Below are 10,081 nucleotides of genomic sequence, written 5' to 3' on the forward strand. Positions count from 1 at the left end.
TCTCTCAAAACTAAGTAAACATTTTTTTAAAAAGTTTAAAAAATAAATAAATACACAATTTCTCTGTAAGGGACATCACAGTCTTCTTGAGTTTGGGAACAATTGACAGTACTTCCGCAGTTTGGGTCCATTTTAAATGGTAAAATACCAACAAAAATAGAAAAATGTAAAAATATGACACAAAATAGACCATAAAAGTCACTCTTATTTATATTATAAGAGCTAAAACAAGAAGGCTGAATGTTCCCATGTTTGATTTCAGGTGGGAATATGCAACCAGCTGACTCAAATTTCCTCCTGCTCTGTATATGTTTGCAATGACTACGAAAGTGCCAGGAACAATGATTTGTAGTTTGTAAATACATTTTAGTGAGTAAGCAAATTCAGATATCTGGACTGTGAATAATGAGGAACAACTTTATGTACACTTATGTGCAGTTACCTAAAGGTTAGTATTTTTTATTATGTAGATATTTTTAATTATCTGCAGGTAAATAAAAAGAAATTAAAATGTTTATCATGGATGCATATTATGAAAAATTCAAATGATTTTAAAAACAAGTGCTTCCATAAATATTAATTTAAAATTTTAACATGAAATAAGGTTTTTTATTCATAAGAGTGAATAATGTAGAGGTATGAGGGAAATTCTTTGGCAATTAGCTACTACTCTTTAGTTCACTCTTCTCTTTTTTTTAACTGCTATAGATTGTTAGCTATTTTCCTGTACGCTGAAGTTTTTTCTTTCCAACTTTATACCAGTTACTATTTAAACTATTATGCAGCTGGAGCAAATTTCTACTTTCTATACTAGATGTTTAAATTAAAATAAAATTAATTTCTACCTTTTGTATATTATCTCTCTCTTAAATTTGAGATTTTCTAGGGTATTTAGTGTTTAGGATGAAAGTTTAACTATCTTCAGTTATGAGACATTATAAAATGCTTTTTAATAAGATTATATCAATTTAACTTAAACTTTCAGTTTCTATTGATTTGAATCCACTCTAATGCTCCATATTTTCAGAATTAAAAAGATGTGTTTTAGAAATATGTGAAAAGTCTTAATTTTTTAGTTTCAGGATCACCATTAGGTTCGAGCATTTTCTCATGTAAAAGATAATCACCAAACTACCAAAATTGGACTTTGAGCAAATTTTTCAGATATTGAATAAAATTTTTTAGAAACTAAATGTCATTTATTATGTTATTTATATGTAAGTGTTAATAAGGATTTTGTTTTTTATAATTTTGTATTTGATTGCTGAATTTATTGCTATAGTATCTATAGGATTTTTCAGATTTATTAGTATAGTTCTTGAGAATGGCATAGTTAAGATAAAATGCTTTCCTAGGATAAATTCTCTCTCTCTTTTTTTTTTTTGTATTTATTTCTAGGAGAGAGAGAGAGAGACAGCGTGTACAGGGGAGGGTCAGAGAGAGAGGGAGACACAGACTCTGAAATAGGCTCCAGGCTCTGAGCTGGCAGTCAGCACATAGCCCGACGCGGGGCTCGAACCCACGAACCGCGAGATCGTGACCCAAGCAAAAAGTCGGACGCTTAACTGACTAAGCCACCCAGGCGCCCCTAAATTCTCTCTTTAATTATATTAGAATCAACTGAAATGGAGAGGCTTAATCTGAATACTGCCCATATAGGAACATTATAATTGTTTTTAATAATACCCACCTATAACGGTGAGGGTACTCTTTATTCACTTTAGAGAACAAAGTGCTAATTTCTTTCAGCAATGGCCTCACAGACATACCCAGAAATAGTATTTTACCACCTAACTGGGCATCCCTTAGTCTGGTTAGGTTGATATATGAAACAACTAACCATCACAGACTGACTAGGATCAGTTGAACATAGGTAACAGTTACAATGTGCCAATTATGAACATAAGTCTTATGCCACATCATCTATTTCCACTTGGTTTCTTACACTTCCATTATCACCACAAGAACAACATGCTACATAGCTTGTCCAAGGATGATGGCACATGGACCAAATCTGGACCCAACATGCAGTTTGAAGATAAGGATGGCAAAACACAGCTTACATCAGACTTATCTCAAATAATACTTTAATCCATGGGAATAAATATTTACTGCTGTGAGATGCTAAGTTTTTTGTCATTGTTTTTTATTCAATTACAGTTGATGGTTAGGTTACATCTTACTTTCCAACTCTTCCTTTTAACTAAATAACATACATAGCAAGTATACATCTGTTATAACAACTTTACTTCCTTCTCTGAAATATGCTTGGGGTACTTTCTAAACTTTTATAATAAAAACCACAAGTATCTACCTAAGCTTCTGTTTTTTGACCTCCAGTAACCTCCTGCAAGTTAAATCCTCAATCAAACCACTGAATAACAAATATGATCCCAACTTATGCATAAACAATCCTGCTGTTAAAATGTTTCCATTTCTGAAAGCACATTGTTCTGTTTTTCTAAGAAGATTTTGCTTTCTGAATTACTCTTTGATTCCTTTTTTCTAGTTTTTTTTTTTTTTATCAAAAATTGAAAAGAGTTTAAGGCATTATTCATTTGGTTATTTATTCCAGTAACAATCATTTTAAGTGAGTTCTAAAATTAATATTCTTTTCATTTATTATACTTTAATTCAATTGTTTCTAAAGAAGTTTAATCAAACAGCGGCTTAGGAAAGAATGTAAAGGATTTTTTTAAAAGAAATTTTATTTCATAGTCTCCAGAAAAATTGTAGTTTATCATAGTAGTCAGAATTCTTGAATATTGTCAATAAGTTGGCTAAAAACAGACATTCTTACCAAATCAAAAATATCATATTAAACAGAGAAGCATATCAGTTACTATCACAAAACTATTATGGATCCTGTTTTGTTATATTACAGAAAGTAAACTATTTTCTGGACAATATTTCATATATATGTGAATATACACACACACATACTTACACATATTTCTATAAACACACACACACACAAATATAAAAGTGGGAACTCATAAACTTTTGCACTTTTTTCTTGCCTTAGTATAGAGAAGGATGTCTAAAGTGAAAATGGCTAAAAGCAATTGCCAAATGGATTTACACTTCAGTATGTCTGATGTGATTTGGGGGAGTTAATATACATATGGTAAAGGGGTTCTGGTTTCCTTAATGAGCTCCTACTCCAGTGTACTAAATAAATCTCAAATATAAATGTTGAATCACATAGTCATGATAAAAGAACATAATACAGACACTGTGAGACCAACATTTGATACATTACAGTACAAATCATAAAAAATACATATGATTAACATCTTATTTTGTTTGCAGGTAAATTTATTTGCTGACTCATTAACATAAAATACATAGAATTATAAACCCTCAAAATGAGAAAATATTAGAAGTTTGAATGGAGATAAGAAAAACAGAGCCAAGATCATTCCTAAGATTGAACTAAAAATGTATTACTAGGACTCTTGGCAACCTAACACAATCAAAGTAAAACCCAACCTCTTCTGTGCTTCTTCTCATTGCCATATAGAAATGACCAACTAGTTCAATGAAGAAAAGAATATTTAAATATATTTTGAAATATGTCAGATGGATATTCATTCATATGATTAACACAAAGGTGAAATGGATAATGTCATAGTAAAATTTTGTAAAGATGAAACCTACAACTGAATGGTTGTACATATTGAATGCTAGTACCTCAAAAAAAAAAAAATACAAATGGGGGAAAGGATTCAGCTGGATCTTGGAATACAGCTTAGATATTTTTTTTAAAAGTGTTTTATTTATTTCTAGGAGAGAGAGAGAGACAGCGTGAGCAGGGGAGGGTCAGAGAGAGAGGGAGACACAGACTCTGAAACAGGCTCCAGGCTCTGAGCTGGCAGTCAGCACAGAGCCCGACGCGAGGCTCGAACCCACGAACCGCGAGATCATGACCTAAGCGAAAGTCGGACGCTTAACCGACTAAGCCACCCAGGCGCCCCGGAATACACCTTAGATGTTTATAGGATTTGGTAAACTCACTACCTTTCAAGCAGTATACATAAACATTATTTTGAGACTAACTTTTTGATTAAATATGGAAAATAGAGGGGCGCCTGGGTGGCTCAGTCGGTTAAGCATCTGACTTCAGCTCAGGTCATGATCTCACGGTTCATGGGTTCAAGCCTCGCGTCGGGCTCTGTGCTGACAGCTCAGAGCCTGGAACCTGTTTCAGATTCTGTATTTCCCTCTCTCTCTCTCTGACCCTCCCGTGCTCACGCTCTCTCTCTCTCTGTCTCAGAAATAAATGAATCATTTAAATATTTTTAAATATGGAAAATAGTAAATTTATTTAACACATAAAATTTCATATAATTTTTCTAGACCTGGAAAAGACATCCTTTCTATTATATGATAATCTGTTTTTTTCTAGAAATGATGGCAAATGGTAAAGTAGATCTCTTATAAACAAATTTTGAAAATCTACTAGAAACCTTTCTTATAGTGTTTTATTCAACTTCTACAGAGAAAAGAAGTAATCTCTCAATCTTTCACATGGTTATGCATTCAACAAATATTTTTGAGCACCTTCTTCTTAGCAGGCATTTCTAAAAGCACTGGAGTACAGCAGTGATCTCAAGTGACACTCTGGGGGCACCTGGGTGGCTCATCAGTTAAGCATCTGACTTCCACTTAGGTCATGATCTCATGGTTCATGTGTTCAAGGCATATGTGATGTGCTTTCTCAGAAATAATATTTTGTGAGGATGAGGTTGCCAAACTGGTTTCCAAAGTGTTGTATTAATTTCTAACAGCAACAACAAAAATGGATGTTTCAGTTGGTCCAAAAACCCAACACTTAATATACTCAGTCCTTTTAATCTGGAGGCAAGGTAGGGTATATCATGAGGTTGTATATCACAGTTTACACTCTATTTCCTAAAAACTTATAAATTTTAGTTCCTTTTCACATATGTAATAGTTATGTGGATAGAATTTCTCATATATTATATATATTAGTCCTTTGTCTTTGATATGTATTAAAATATAATCTGTGGTTTCCCTTTAACTCTCCAAATAATGTCTTTGGAAGAAAATGTTTAATTTTATTACAGTCAAATTATTAATATTTTCTCTCATGATATACCTTCTGTGGCCTAAGATATATTTGCCTACTACAATATCATGAATGATACTTTCTTGAATCCATACAAGAAGTTATTAATATATTCTTCTAGACACTCTATGGCCTACTATCCACAACTACGTGAATAATACATCTGTAAGTATTCACATTTTTATGTGGTATAAGGTAGAAGTTGGGAATAAATTTTCTTGTCTGAATTTCCTGCTTACCTGTGCAATTTTTAAAAACTCTATTTCTCTTTCTCACATTTGTTATAAGGAAAAATAAGTAGCATGTGTAGATTTGTTTCTTAACTGTATCTATTGAAAAATCTATTTACTGTTATTTGGGTAAATTCTTGAGAAGGAGGGAAATAAAGAATAATCATTTCTTAATCTTAAATGGAGGCCTATAAACATTAATGTTAGATGAGATTTGGAATTTTTGTTAATAAATTGAAACTTTTATAGTTGAACTGAGACTGTTCATAGAACTAATAGTAACTTATGTCGTATATTATTACTATCTAAGGATGACTTTGAGTAATGTCCCCTCTTGAGATTTCATTCAAAGAGGAGGACATAATAAATCTATGTAGTGGTTGGTGATATACGTTGACTTGACTGGACTAGGTGCCCAATTGTTTAGTCAAACAGTAGTATAGATGTTGCTATAAAGATATTTTTTAGATGTGGCTAACTTTTCAATCAGTTGACTTTAAATAAAGGAGATCACTCTCAATAATATACATGGGCCTCTCCCAAACAGTTGAAGGTCTAAGAGCAAAAGCAGGTTTACCAGAGAAGGAGAAATGCAGCCTCCAGACTAAAACAAGAAAATCTCTCCTGACTTTCTCCTACTGAAGACTGCCTGTGTTTCCAGGCTGCCAGTCTGCCCTTCAAATTTCAGACTAGTCAGCCCTCACAATGAGCCAATCCCTTAAATTCTCTCCTTCTCTCTCTTTCAACTCTGTTTCTGCATGCTTATGTGTGACTCTTTGAATCACTCTCCAACTCACTAAGTTTGAAGTTCAATGAGTACACTCACCATTTCAATATTAAAATACGCCATATATTAGTTGGCTAAGGTTGTCACAACAGTGTTATAAACTAGGTGGCATAAACAACAAGAAATCTGTATTTTGCAGTTCTGACAGATAGAAGTCTGAAATCAACGTGTTATAAGGGTCTGTTAATCCTGGGGACAAGGGAAGACTCTGTTCCAGGCCTTTCTCTGCTGCTTGTGCTGTGTCCTGGTCACATGGTGTTATCTCTGTATGCGTCTGTATCAAAATGTCTCCTTTTTATAAAGGCACCAGTCATATTAGATTAGGTCCCACTGTAAACTTCAATTTAATTACCTCTATCATGACTTTATTTCTAAAATTAGAGTTTCCATGCCTTAATTGTTTATTCCAGGCAAGAGTGAGTATAGTAAGAATGTTACATTTTCACATACTGGGCATTCAGACTTCAACATAAAAATTTTGATGGAACATAATTCAACCCATAACATCCTGTAAAACTTGGCAGTTTCCCCTGATTTAATTTTGGAATATTATGAAATAAAATAGTACATGTTTTTCTATAAAGTCTCATAAATCTGTCATTTAAAAATTTTACCTTTCTACAGATCCTCTATGCTAGGTTTGCTTGTTCATTAGGTTTTCATTTACTTTACTCATTCAGTGTCTCCTTATTCATTAAAATTTGGTATTTTTTGGTATTTGGTGGCTAAATGCCTCTAAACCATGTCTACCACCAGACTAAGATCCTCTTTCTTAAAAAATTAAAATTATAAAAGTATATATTTCTTTAACTGTATCCAATACATCTTTCATCCCTTCTAAATCATATGACATCATAACTAGTATATCATTCATTTACACACATGATTTTCTTTTGTAAATCTGTTAATAAATGAATATACTTTTGTTTTTTAGGGTTGATAACATTTATTAATATTAAATTATTATATCTTTATTGCTTTGTCATAGATTGTCAATGAAGAAAAACCTCAATCTATGTCCACGATATTTATTCAGGAATAAATTAATGCTTTAGCTCTCACACACAGGATCAAGTGTTCCATTATTAAATACATCCAGAAAACTTCAAGGACACATATAGACTTTGGACAATCCTGTTCATTCATAAAAGCACATAGATGTATACTTTAAGACCCACTTCTTATATTTCTTTGTATTGTTGCAGTAAAGTTACAAGCTGATTATAGACATTTTCTTTTATCCTGTATAATCTTAACTATTCAATTGTGGAGGGCATAAAATATATTCTAAATTATATGCTGCAGGAAGTATTGCCATTCAAAGAGAAAGAGTAAGCATAATTACTTATTTAGATTAAGCAAGCCTTCTCAATGCTGGCATTTATTGTACACATTTACATATTGTAAAAAGCTTTAAAAATACATGTTAATATAAAAAGAAGAATGTTCTCAAAATCAATGGTGACTAAAGTACATTGTTTTTATAAGTGTATATTTGTATGTCTTATATTTTAAACTCAACTTACATTAAAGTATATATTAATAATTAAGCTTACTAATCTAGATGTGTTTAAAAGTCCATGTTGGGTTGTGAAAGCATATGCCTGCTTATTTTGATTTGCTCTTAAAACCCCAATTTATAAAATAATCAACACTAATTAATATGGAGAAACCTTATAAATAATTTATGAAGCAAACACAAGGAAACTAACTTATGTTTTATTTTTGGATAATAAACAATAGAATGAGAAAATTTTGTATTTTCTCATCATACTGCATGGGAAGTTAGCCCTATAAATCTCCATGCATCTCAGTGCCTGTTAAATAGCACAGAATAAAATCAATGGTCAATGAAATTGTATTTTCAAGCTTCAAAGTGCTATAAACAATAGCATACCATAAAATAGAAAACCATAAAAAAGCAAACTCTTTTGTAAGGAATATAATTGATTGTTTCTTTTCTGTTGATGATACTGGTGGTAGTGATTTGAATATCAATAATGATACAATTATAATAATAGTTAAAATAGGTTACTTCAGATTCTATAAATGACTGTGACTTAGACATATGCTATGTTCTGCCGGTTGTCCAAGCATTGTCCCTCGTTTCCATCAGATCCCTGTCTTCACCATACCTGTGTCCCAGCTGTGGTCCTGCCAGGCAGCACAGCACTCCTGTGTTTTATCTAAGGCATGTGACTGGGTTTCAAAACTCTGTCTCCAATTTTTAGGGACCCGGCATGAGCAGACAAGTGCTGATCCTCTGCGGGAAGGTCTTTCCATGCTGTACCAGTAAAAGCAGGATAGCACAGTAGCTGGAGTTTACAGTAATTGCAATAAAAAGCTGGCATCAAGATTAGCTGCTTTCAGCAGGTGTGTTCCTATGCTAATAAAAGGGGCTGCATGTTGACATCTGCCAGCTCTTTTGCCCTTGGAGAGGCCATGCCACCTCTCCCAAATGCACTCCCAGAAGGGGAACTGGTTTTCCCAATGTGACCCAGGGGATCTTCAAACCACACTGCCTACTACTGGGCTTCTGCTCTCCTTTCCCACAGAAGCAATGCTATGCCCACCATGCTCCAACTAGCAGCGGTTCAGACTTCTAAAGCTTCAGGATTTGGGCTCCAATGCTTGGAAAATCTTGCCATCATCAGCCACCCTAGTTTTCCCAGTCAATGGTTTTGGATAAATGTTTCTCTGGTTCAATTCCCTGTGTGCTGCCTTCTGTTTCTCTCCCTCTCCTGCTCTCTCTCTCTCCCCCCCTCTCTATCTCTCTTTCTCTCTCTTCTCTCTCCTCTCTCCAAGATCAAAGCTCCCTCCTCTCCATAGTACCCATGCTTCTTTTCTCCCCTGAATCACTGAATCATGTCTCTGCATCTCTTACCTTCCACGATGTGGCTTCTTTTCTCCCTCTAGTTCTATAGTTTATTTTCTCCTCATTCAGATTGGTCTCTTGGGTGTTCAGAATGTTTTGATATTTATCTGGCTGTGCTTTAGGGAAAAGGCAAGCCTAGGGTCATGCTGCTATAGTCCAGAACAAGACAGGAATAGCCACTGTCACCATTATATTTAATATAGTACTGGAGGTCTTAGCCTCAGCAATCTCAGCAATCAGACAACAGGAAGAAATAAAAGGCATCCAAATTGGTAAGGAAGAAGTGAAACTTTCACTATTTGCATATCACATGATACTCTATGTATAAAACCTGAAAGACTTCACCAAAAAATTACAAGAAATCATAGAATTCAGCAAAGTTAAAGGATATAAAGTCAATGTACTGAACTCTGCCGCATTTCTATACACCAGAAACAGAGCAGCAGAAAAAGAAATCAAGGAATCTATCCCATTTACAATTGCACCAAAACAATAAGATACCTAGGAATAAATCAAAGCAAAGAGGTAAAAGATTTGTACTCTGAAAACTATAGAACACTTATGAAAGAAAATGAAAAGGACACAAAGAAATGGGAAAACTACATGCTCATGGATTAAAAGAAAAAATATTTTTTAAATGTCGATACTACCCAAAACAATCTGTACATTTAATTCAATCCCTATCAAAATACTACCAGCATTTTACACAGAACTAGAATAAACAATCTTAAAATGTGTATGAAACCACAAAAGACACCGAATAGTCAAAGCAATCCTGAAAAAGAAATATGAGGTTGGAGGTGTCACAATTCTGGATTTCAAGCTATATTACAGTGCTACAGTCATCAAGACAATATGGTACAAAAATGGATACATAGATCAACAGAACACAATAGAAAATTCAGAAATGGACCTACAACTATATGGTCAACTAAATGGTCAACTAATCTTTAACAAAGCAGTTAAGAATATCCTATAGGAAAAAGACAGTCTCTTCAACAAATGGTGCTGGGAAAATAGTACAGCAACATGCAGAAGAAAGAAACTGGATCACCTTCTTACACCACACATAAAAATAAATTCAAAAAGTATGAAAG

This window comes from Crocuta crocuta, unplaced genomic scaffold, assembly GCF_008692635.1.
Source record: "Crocuta crocuta isolate KB4526 unplaced genomic scaffold, BGI_CrCroc_1.0 scaffold1016, whole genome shotgun sequence".
In the NCBI taxonomy this organism is placed as follows: Eukaryota; Metazoa; Chordata; class Mammalia; order Carnivora; family Hyaenidae; genus Crocuta; species Crocuta crocuta.